Consider the following 10,512-nt stretch of genomic DNA (forward strand, 5'->3'; position numbering starts at 1 on the left):
CCAAAAAGCTCTTGTCCTCAGTTTAATCATAGCCGTGTCTTTTATTTATGCTTGAATTTGCTTGAATTATGTTGAATTAAATTGAATGAGCATCTCTTAAATGCCTCCTATGTCAGATACCTTGGAAGACATAGAGATATGAAGGCAGAAAGAAATAGTACTTTCCCTTAAGAAGCTTACATTCTGGGGGCAGCTGGGTAGCTCAGTGGATTGAGAGTCAGGCCTACAGAAGGGAGGTCCTGGGTTCAAATCTGACCTCAGCCACTTCCCAGCTGTGTGACCCTGGACAAGTCACTTAACCCCCACTGCCTAGCCCTTACCACACTTCTGCCTTGGAACCAATATGCCGTATTGACTCCAAGACAGAAGGTAAGGGTTAAAACAAACAAACAAAAAAAACCCTTACATTCTAATGAGGAGAAATTACTTGTATGCATATATATATATACACACACACATAGTCAGATATAGTTGTATTATATATATGTATATAGTCACATATATTTGTATATATGTACATATATTCATATATAGTTGTATGTGTGTATACATATACATATTTCTAGATTTTTATTTTTTAATTTATGTATAGAATAAATAAAAATAAAACTACATATTATAATTTTAATTGAATTTGTATTTTCATATAAATTCCTTTGTGTGTGTATGTATGTATATATACATATATATATATCTGTAGACCTCTGTGTGTGTATATTTGTTTCTATTTCTACATTTATTTCTATTTATATACACACAAATTACAAATAGCTTTGAATGCCAAACAGAGGAGCTTGCCTTTAACCCTAGAGGCCATAAGAAGCACTGAGCTCCTTAGGAGCTTTGAGGGGCATCATCATCCCTGGCCAGGTGTGAAAGAAGGATTCAGGATGGCTGGGAAGCACCTGCAATAGTCCGGACGAGGTGATGAGGGCCTGAACTTGGCTAAAGAGTGTGTGAAAGGTAGGGAGACATGAACAATAGGAACATAATTTTTCAGCAATAATATTTGTATAATGCAATAGAATTGCTTGTCAGCTCCAGGAGGGAGGAAGGAAGAGGAGAGGGAGAGAAAATGAATCATGTAACCATGGCAAAATATTCTAAATTAATTAATTAATTAAAGAAAAGAAAGATAGGGAGACAGAGAGAAGAGATGTGGTAGAGCTAGGATCAAGACCTAGAAACTTCCTGGATAGAGCTTGGTCTGCCTTCTCACCCAGGAACCTCCCTCCTTCCATCAGCCTTCTCATGGGGGTGTGCCCCGGTGCCTCTGGCTCTCTCTCCCTGAAACACTCCTCTTCCCTCTGTTCTCTCATCCTGAGCATCCCTCTGCTCTGTCGGTGACCCTCTCTCTCTCTTTGGGGAGTTCCTCCTCCCACCAGCCTTCCTTCCTTTCCTGAATCTGCTTCTGAGTCTTGGGACATTGCTGCTCTGCCCCTGTGTGGGCACCTACCTTTCCCCTGGTACCTTTCAGCTCCGCTATGTCTTGCCTCATGAGAGCGTAGGATCCCTGAGGGGCAGGACTGGCTTTTTGCTTTTATCTGTCCCTCTCATGCTTGGCACCTGATACCACTTCTTGGTTGACCATGACGTGGTTGGAGGCTGGGAAGACATGAAGAGCAGTGAGTGACTCACTGAAAATCTGGGGGACTAGATTTTTGTTGTTGTTGATGTCCGACTCTTGGTGACCCCATTTGGAGTTCTCTTGGCAGAAACACTGGAGTGGTTTGCCAATTCCTTCTCCAGCTCATTTTACAGATGAGGAAACTGAGGCAAATAGAGCTGAGTGACTTGCTCTGGGTCCCCCAGTGAGTGTCTGAGTGACTAACAGGACAATAATAATGACAATGGCTGCCATTTATAGAGTGCTTTTACATTTATAAAGTCCTTTATATATGTTGTGGCAGGCAAGTGGCATAGAAGAAAAGAGTTCAATTAAGGTTATTTATTTAATTAATTCATTTTTAATTTTTAATAGTTTCCATGGTTATATGAATCATGTTCTTTCCCTCCTCTCCTCTCTCTGGGTTTTATAGGTGTCTTTTTTTAAAATTAAGTTTATTTATTTAATTAAGAAGATAGAGTTCAAATCATGCCTTGGGCTTCCACCAGTTGTTTGACCCTGAGCCAGTTGTTTAACCTCTGTTTCCTTGGTTTCCCCATTTATAAAATGGGAATTATGATAGCATCTACCTCATAGATGTAAAGATCAAATGTAATAATATTTATTTTTTTAAAAAGGTGCTTAGCTTAGCACAATGCCTGGCACATAGTAGGTGGTATAAGCACGTCAACTTTGCAATTAAGTGGTCTGTAGGTCCCTTCTGGCTCTATAATCCTATGTCCAGAGCCAATCAGCATACGTCTGTGTCAGAACTTGACCCTAGCATTTTGTGACTCCAGGCCAAGGACCTTATCTGCCATATCACCCTGGGGAGATAATGTGTTGTGTTTTGTACATATTGAGTTTGCAATTCCTATAGGACATCCAGGTGGAAATGTCCAGCAGGCAGTTGGAGAAGTGGAAATAAAGCTCAGGAGAGAGATAATGGCAGCACAGGTAGACTGGAGAGAGATCTAAACAGAGATAAATAAATTCAAGGTTGCTTAGGAAGACACCAAGTAAGAGTGAAGAGAGATAAGAGAAGAGGACCCAGGACAGAGCTGGGTACAGCCATGGGAAGGAGCAGAGACATACATAAAGATGCTGCAGAGAAAACTGAGGAGCAGCCATCTAAAAGGTAGAAGGAAAAGCACAGAGGACAGAACCAGGAACATTCAGAGAGAAGAGAGGATCCAGACTGGGGGTGTTGGGGTGTGGCATAATGCCACAGAGAGGTTGAGAAAGATGGGCATTGATTCAGCAATCAAGAGATCCTTGGGTCACTGGTAGAGAGCAGTTTGTTGAAGTAATGGACTCGGAAGCTAGTTTTTCTTTTTTTCTGTCAACCAAGTATTTATTATGTACCTTCTCAGGGCCAGGTAGTGTGCTGGACACTGTGGAAAAAGAAAAGGAAGGAAGGAAGGAAGGAAGGAAGGAAGGAAGGAAGGAAGGAAGGAAGGAAGGAAGGAAGGAAGGAAGGAAGGAAGGAAAGAAAGAAAGAAAGAAAGAAAGAAAGAAAGAAAGAAAGAAAGAAAGAAAGAAAGAAAGAAAGAAAGAAAGAAAGAAAGAAAGAAAGAAAGAAAGAAAGAAAGAAAGAAAGAAAGAAAGAAAGAAAGAAGAAAGAAAAAAAAAGGAAGGAAGAAAGGAAGGAAGAAAGGAAGGAAGGAAGGAAGGAAGGAAGGAAGGAAGGAAGGAAGGAAGGAAGGAAGGAAGGAAGAAAGGAGGAAAGAAAGGAGGAAAGAAAGGAGGAAAGAAAGGAGGAAAAAAAGAAAAACAGAAGGAAGGGAGGGAGGGAGGGAGGGAGAAGAGAGAGAGAGAAACAGAAGCTAGGTTTTAAAAGACTGAAAAGAAGTGAACATAAAAGTGAAGGTGAGCCAGTAAGAAAAAGGGGGTTTAGATGGTTTTTTCAAGGAGCTTGGTTAGGAGAGAGAAGTATAAAATGATAGCTTAAGGGATGGCAGGCTCTTGGGAAAGTTGAAGGTTGAGGGAGAAGCGGCATGTTTATAAGCAACATAAGGGGGAGGAGTTAGTGAATCAAGATGAGAGAGCAGAGATCTTTGTCTCATCTACAATCTCTCTCCCGTTCCGGGGCTTATCGATCTCCCCAGCACCTCTTTCTCCCGGGGTGGCTGTCAGACACAAAAGCTCACCCCTTGTTTCATAAACAGCCCCCTCCCCTTCAGCCTACACTACCTCCTGGCTCCTCCCTTCTCATTTGGGAAGAGAAAGCCCTTCCCTTCTTCTCTGAGTCTTATCTTCAGGAAATCATTTCTTGCAGCAAAATTGTGTCATGGAATCTCTGTTCACAGGAGGTGGGGTACAGGGTTCCCAGGATCGCCGTTTGGGAAATTGCCTTAACAGAATTCTTTCTCTTTCTGATTTCCTCTGGCATGATTTCAAAATGAATTACTTTTCTCAAGAGGCTAAAAATTAAGGCTTTGGCGAATGAAAAACTTTTCATCCAAATGAAAGTGATTTTTAATGACTGCTCTTAATAACAGATTACATTTGGGTAGTCGCATCTCGTGCTTACAAAGTACTTTCTGCAAATGATGTCATTTGAGCTGGGGAGACACCGGAGAGCCCCCTGGCTCTGGCTGAGGTATCCTGGGTTCAAATCCTAGCTCTGATAGATCCTGCCTGGGTTTTGTTGGGCAAGCTTAATATCTCTAGATCTTACTGTTTTTATCCACAGCCCTAGAAAAACCATGTGTAAAGTTAAACACCTTTAAGAGATGAGAAAAGTGGAGCTCCAGGAAAGAGAAGGGATTTGCTTGAAGTCTCAAGATGTCAGTATAGTTGGAAGAATTGGGACCTGCTGTGCTGGCTTGGGTTGGAAGCCTGGGCATGGAAAGCAAGAGATCTCAAGACCCTTGAGCTCAAGACTTGCTCTTGGATATGAAGAACCATGACCCACTGAATGTGGGTCCTGGACAGTTAGGACTTAGGGTTAGATAACCCATTATCTGGGCCATAAGATCCCTCTGCTCTTAATTTCTCCCCACCTTTCCTCCTCTTCCTGATAGTGGGGAGGAAGGAGGCTCTGTGCCTCCTTGGATAGAGCTGTCATTCCAGTCGTCCCAAAATCAAGCTAAAAAGAGCAGATGGCACCTGGGGCTGGGAATAGCCACTTCGGAATGTTAGGGTCAAGATGTGAGGCTTGGGATACGGGTGGTATTAGCTCTTGGGTTTCCTCAATTGGTATGGGCAAACTGCACCAGAACTGGGGAAATCCACCAGAAGGTCATAGAGTTAAAAGGGCTCATTGAGTCCAACCCCCTCATTTTGCAGATTAGGAAACTGAGACCTGCCAGGTTAAATGCCTGGTCCCCGGTCAAGGGCAGCAAACATTAGTGTCAAGATTTGAATCCAGTTCCTCTGACTCCAGAGTTATAGCATCCCCATTGAATATCTGGAACTCCTATAGGCATGTCTACCCTAACAATGACTCTGAATTGTACAAATTCCAACTCTTATGGAAGTAGGACAAAGAGTGAGTATTTGGGCATCTACAACAGATACAAGAATGTGTCAAAGTGGATAAAGTGTTGAGTCAGGAAGAACAAAGTTTAAATCTGACTTCTAGCTGTGTGACTCTAGTGAAGTCTCTTAGTCTCTGCCAGCCTCAGTTTCTTCATTTGTAAAATTGAGATAATAGCTATTACCTCTCATTTTCTCTACCTGTTGTAAAGATCAAGAGATTTTATGTATATATAAAGTACCTCCCTCCCTCCTCTTCCTTCCTTTCTTTCTTCCTCTTTCCTTCTTTCTTTTTCTTTTTTCCACCCTACCTCTCTCCCTCTTCCTTCCTTCCTTCTCTCTCTCTCTTTCTCTCTCTCTTTCTTCCTTCCTTCCTTCCTTCCTTCCTTCCTTCCTTCCTTCCTTCCTTCCTTCTTCTTTCTTTCTTTCTTTCTTTCTTTCTTTCTTTCTTTCTTTCTTTCTTTCTTTCTTTCTTTCTTTCTTTCTTTCTTTCTTTCTTTCTTTCTTTCTTTCTTTCTTTCTTTCTTTCTTTCTTTCTTTCTTTCCTTCCTTCCTTCCTTCCTTCCTTCCTTCTTTCTTTCCTTCTTTCTTTCTTTCCTTCTTTCTTTCTTTCCTTCTTTCTTTCTTTCTTTCTTTCTTTCTTTCTTTCTTTCTTTCTTTCTTTCTTTCTTTCTTTCTTTCTTTCCTCCCTCCCTGCCTCCCTCCTTCCTTCCTTTCTTCCTTCTCCATCTCTTTTTGTCTTAGTACAACTCTAAGACAGAAGCGAAAGGGCTAGACAATCAGGCTTAAATGACTTATTCAGGGGTCTCACAGCTAATAAGTATTGGAGGCCAGATTTGAGCTCTGGAAGATGTGTCTTCCTGACTCCAGGCCGAGCACTCAATCCACTCCACTACCCAACTGTCCAACATGACCCTGGGAAGTAGATGCCATTATTATCCCCATTTTATTGATGAGGAAACTGATGAAAACAGAGGTTAAATGCCTTGCCTCCAGTCATATAAGTAGTAACTGAAGTCAAATTTGAACTCAGGTCTTCCTGATTCCAAGCACACTGCTAAATACTTATCCCCACCCCCTTTCTGATTTAATAAAATTTTAACTAATTTGCAATTTATTAAAACACAACGAATGCATGAGAAGTCCCCATAATCAGGAGTCTTCTCTGCTGCTGATTTAACTGTAAATATCTCCCTTACCTAATTCCTTTCATTTGAATTTATTTTCATCAAATGATAACTCATGGTTGAAAAAAATCACAATATGGAAATCCATTTGGATGACAAAATACTTATAGCATTGCACCCTACACTTTATCCTGCCTGGCCCAAAGAGGGCACTTCAAACCTGCTTGTTGACTAATTGGTTGATCATAATTTCTCTGTTTGGAACTTTGGTCAATGGGGCTATAGCCCATCATCCTACTGCTCAGGAGAAAAAATTCAGGCAAAAAGAGGATTTCTTTCTGGCCCGACTAAGCTTTTCCTCCTGCCCTTTGGCAGAATCATCCCTAATCTTTCCCCCAGTTTTGAGTTACCTTCTTATCTTTCCTACTCACTTTCATACTGTCCCTTCTGTTGTTGCACCCGAAACAACTGAATGATCAGAGGACCTTCCTCACTAAGCTGCTGAAAGGGCTTGGCAAACAGTGGATAAGGTTTTGTTGGACATTTAGCTGTGGGAGAATTTTAAGTGTTTTCTAAAAGTCTGTGCCTGGAGAGGAGAAATCTTTGGCTTAACCAAGGATGAGAATCTGTTCCTCAAAGAGAATCTTCTCATTGACTCTTTGACTACTAACCACCCCCACCTGCAACCTAGCACCCTCCCTCTCATTCACTTCAAAGTCAGCACTCAGGGTAGAGGAGAAATGCAATAGGAGAATCAGAGCCATTATCCTAGAAAAACTTCTCCCCCCTTAATTAAATAAGGGAAAATAATTTTCATCCTGAATCTAGTGGTGAGATAACCTGGATTTATGCAGAGTCTGACCTAGAAAAAAAAGTTTAAGGTATTCAATCTGATGTTGATTCAATATCATTTTCAACAAGCATTTATCCAACATATTGGTGAATAGTCAAGAAATACTTATTAAAAGTCTATTATGTGCTAGAAAGAAAAAAAAAGAAAAGAAAGGTATGAGACAGTCCTTGCCTCTAAGGAGCTCAAAGTCTAGATGGAGAGAACACATACTCAAAGAGGGTACACAAAAGATCAAAAGGGGCATGATGAAGTCCTTTCGATGGGATAGGAAATGATCTGAGGAGGTGGGAATTACAGAGTGCAGAATGATGCTTCTAAGATCATGAAATCTAGAAGCTGCTAGGTGAGAAATGGTGAGAATTCTTTGGGTATCCTCTTCAAATAGAGCTCCCAGATGGCCACCATCCCCAACCAGATAGTTATGCTATTGTAGGAAGATAAGTTAGGGATAGAGTAATTTCAGGGAAAAGAAAGGAATTTGGATACAAGCCCTGGGAGAGAATTCTAAGAAGGAGAGAAGGATTGTGGGAGTTTTACTGGTAATTAACTGTCATTGGCACTCTGCCCTGATTTCCACCAAGCTGGAAAGAGGTTTTTTGCTCTGACAGATTTTCCCTTGGTAGTCCTAAATCTTGTGGAGAGATTGGTGACTCCTTGGTTGAGAATTTGCCTTGGAGTGAACTGTTTCCCTTGAATACAGAGACCACCTGCCAGTGATCCATCTCCAGAAATGCCAGATCCATCTCCTCTTGGTCAAGGTAATCCAAAGATTGTCACCTGTGACTTAGTCAGGTTACTTAGTGCAGCCAATTCCAGGCTTTTCTTTTCCTCTTTTGTTAATTACTAGTGAGTAGATTAGTTTAGAGTCAGATAGCTTTTGGTTTGTTTTTTTTTTTAATAGATAAGAGCAGGAAGCTGTAGGCAGGGCCCAGAGAAGAGAAGAAAGAGCTCTCCTTTGTAGGAGGAGTAGAAGTTGGGTGGAGACTAGTTTTAAGAGTGTTAGGGTCTTGGGAGGAAACACAGTATTGATTCCAAGATGGAAGGTAAGGGTTTAAATTAAAAAAAAAAATTTTAAAGTGTTAGGGTCTTACCTACCAGTTTTCCTTACTCCCATTATAAAATAAATTTTGTTTTCCTATAATCCAAGGGTTTGTGCTTTACTGGCCCTGGGGAGGTTACTAGGTGGGTTACATCATCTCACATCCCTCTAAAACAGTTCCCTATTTCACTATACTCTGGAACAACAAAATCAAGGAGCTCCCATGGATCTGTGATCCGTTGGTTTATATGTGTAAATATTAATAAATTTCAGATATAAATAAATATAAAATATATGTAAAATAAATTTCAAGGGGAAGATACAGGCCAAATGTGAAGGGCAGCTTATTTACAATAGAATAGGAGTTCCAGAGGACATAGTAGAAGGGTATGGAAGTGTAGCATAAGGATATTGAACAGATAGGGCTGGCATGGATTGGCATGAGGGAACAGGGAATGGTGGATTGGGAAGATAGCTTTGATTTAGAGAGCTTGCCCCTCAGACTCACATAGATGCTCACAATTCATTCTCAGAAGATTTATGAAATTAAGAGAAAATGGGCTGATCATGTGGGAAGGGCAAGGGATGGCAGATGGCCAGCCAAAGGGTGCCAAGGTATCTTCTCAGTGTCGATAGAAAGCTTGGAAGGACTATAACATATTGAGTAGACTTCCTATTGAAAGACATGGACAAGACTCACAAGGAATGAGCAGGGATAGATGGGTTAAAATCTACATTGTTGGAGGACTCACACCTATCAGATTGGCCAATATGGCAGTAAAGGAAAGTTATAAATGCTGGAGGGGATGTGGAAAAATTAGGACACTAATGCATTGTTGGTGGAGTTGTGAACTGATCCAACCATTCTGGAAGGTAATTTGGAACTATGGCCAAAGGACTATAAAACCGTGCATATCCTTTGATCCTGTAATATAACTCCTGGGTCTGTATCCCAAAGAGATCATAAAAAGAGGATTTTATTATTAAATAATAATTGAGAAGAATAATGGAATAATAGAGTGGAAGTTTTTATGGGAAAGTTAGTAGATAGAGAGAGGGACTGGACCAATGATTTCTTTGGTCTAGGGAACTCCCAGGTGAGGGGACTCCCTTTATTAATGCAGGTTGGCACTTTCTTGAAAACTGGTCTTTGCTCCTTAGAATGCTGACAAGTCTGGTGACTTACCCAGGTTCACAGAGATGGCATGGTTCTTCCTGGCTTCCTCTCTCTTCTACATAATAAATGTTTAATAAATATCTATTAAAATGAAATTTTGTAATTCCATGGGAAGTCCCATAACTTGTTATATGGAACCAAATCATGACTTTTTTTCTTATTGAGCATTAGATATATATTTTGTGTAATTTATGTAAATTAGCATGAGTTCTAGGAGAATTTTGTGTAAAACTAGGGGAGATGGTTCTCTCTATACCCTTGGACTTGGTGGTCCTTTTTATCGTTCATGCTGTACTCTAATGGCTCAAGAATCAACATACTCAGGTCCACCATCCCTCTAGAACTCTAGCTGCCTCCTGGACATCTCCACATGGATGGTCTACCATCATCCAAGATGAAACTTCCAAAACTGGAGTCCTCAACCCCACTCTTTTTCTAGTCTCTCTTTCTGCTTCTGGCATTACCATCTTCCAAGACAAGCTATTCAAGACAAAAATATCCCTCCCTTCAGAGAGCTCAAAATCTAATGAAAGAGCAACACTGAAACAACAAATGTACAAATATATATTATATATGATGTATATTTATATATACACACACACAAATATGAAAAGCTAGAAATAATGCCTCAGCAAATGGATTAACATTAAGGAGGACCAAGAAGGATTTCTAGCAGAAGATGAGATTTTAACTGAGACCTGAAATGAGGTAGGGAAGCCTGAAGGTAATGGTAAGGTGGGAGAGTGCTCTAAACATGGGGGACATCCAGTGGAAAATAGAATGACAGTGAAGTCAGTGTTATTGGATCAAAGAATACATTGGCTAATTCAGTAAATAAGCACTTATGGGATTCAAAGACAGACAAAAGGACATCGAGAAGGAAACAACATGCAAACAAATATATACAAAATGGCATATGCAGGATAAACAAAAAAATAATCAATAAGCACTAGAATTAAGAAAGATTGGGAAAGGCTTCCTGGAGTAGGTGGTATTTAAACTAGGACTTGAAGGAAACTAGAGAAGTTAGGAGGAAGTGAGGAAGAAGGAGAAAGAGCATTAGAAGCATGGGGGAGAGGCAGTTGGGTGGACCAGTGGCTAGAGAGTCAGGTCTGGAACTGGGAAGATCTGAGTTGAAATCTAGCCCAAGACACTTCCTAGCTGTATGACCCTGGGCAAGTCACTTAACCCAAATTGCCTTAACCTTTGATTGTTCTTCTTCCTTGGAAC

The sequence above is a fragment of the Monodelphis domestica genome, chromosome 1, assembly GCF_027887165.1.
Source record: "Monodelphis domestica isolate mMonDom1 chromosome 1, mMonDom1.pri, whole genome shotgun sequence".
NCBI classification, from domain to species: domain Eukaryota; kingdom Metazoa; phylum Chordata; class Mammalia; order Didelphimorphia; family Didelphidae; genus Monodelphis; species Monodelphis domestica.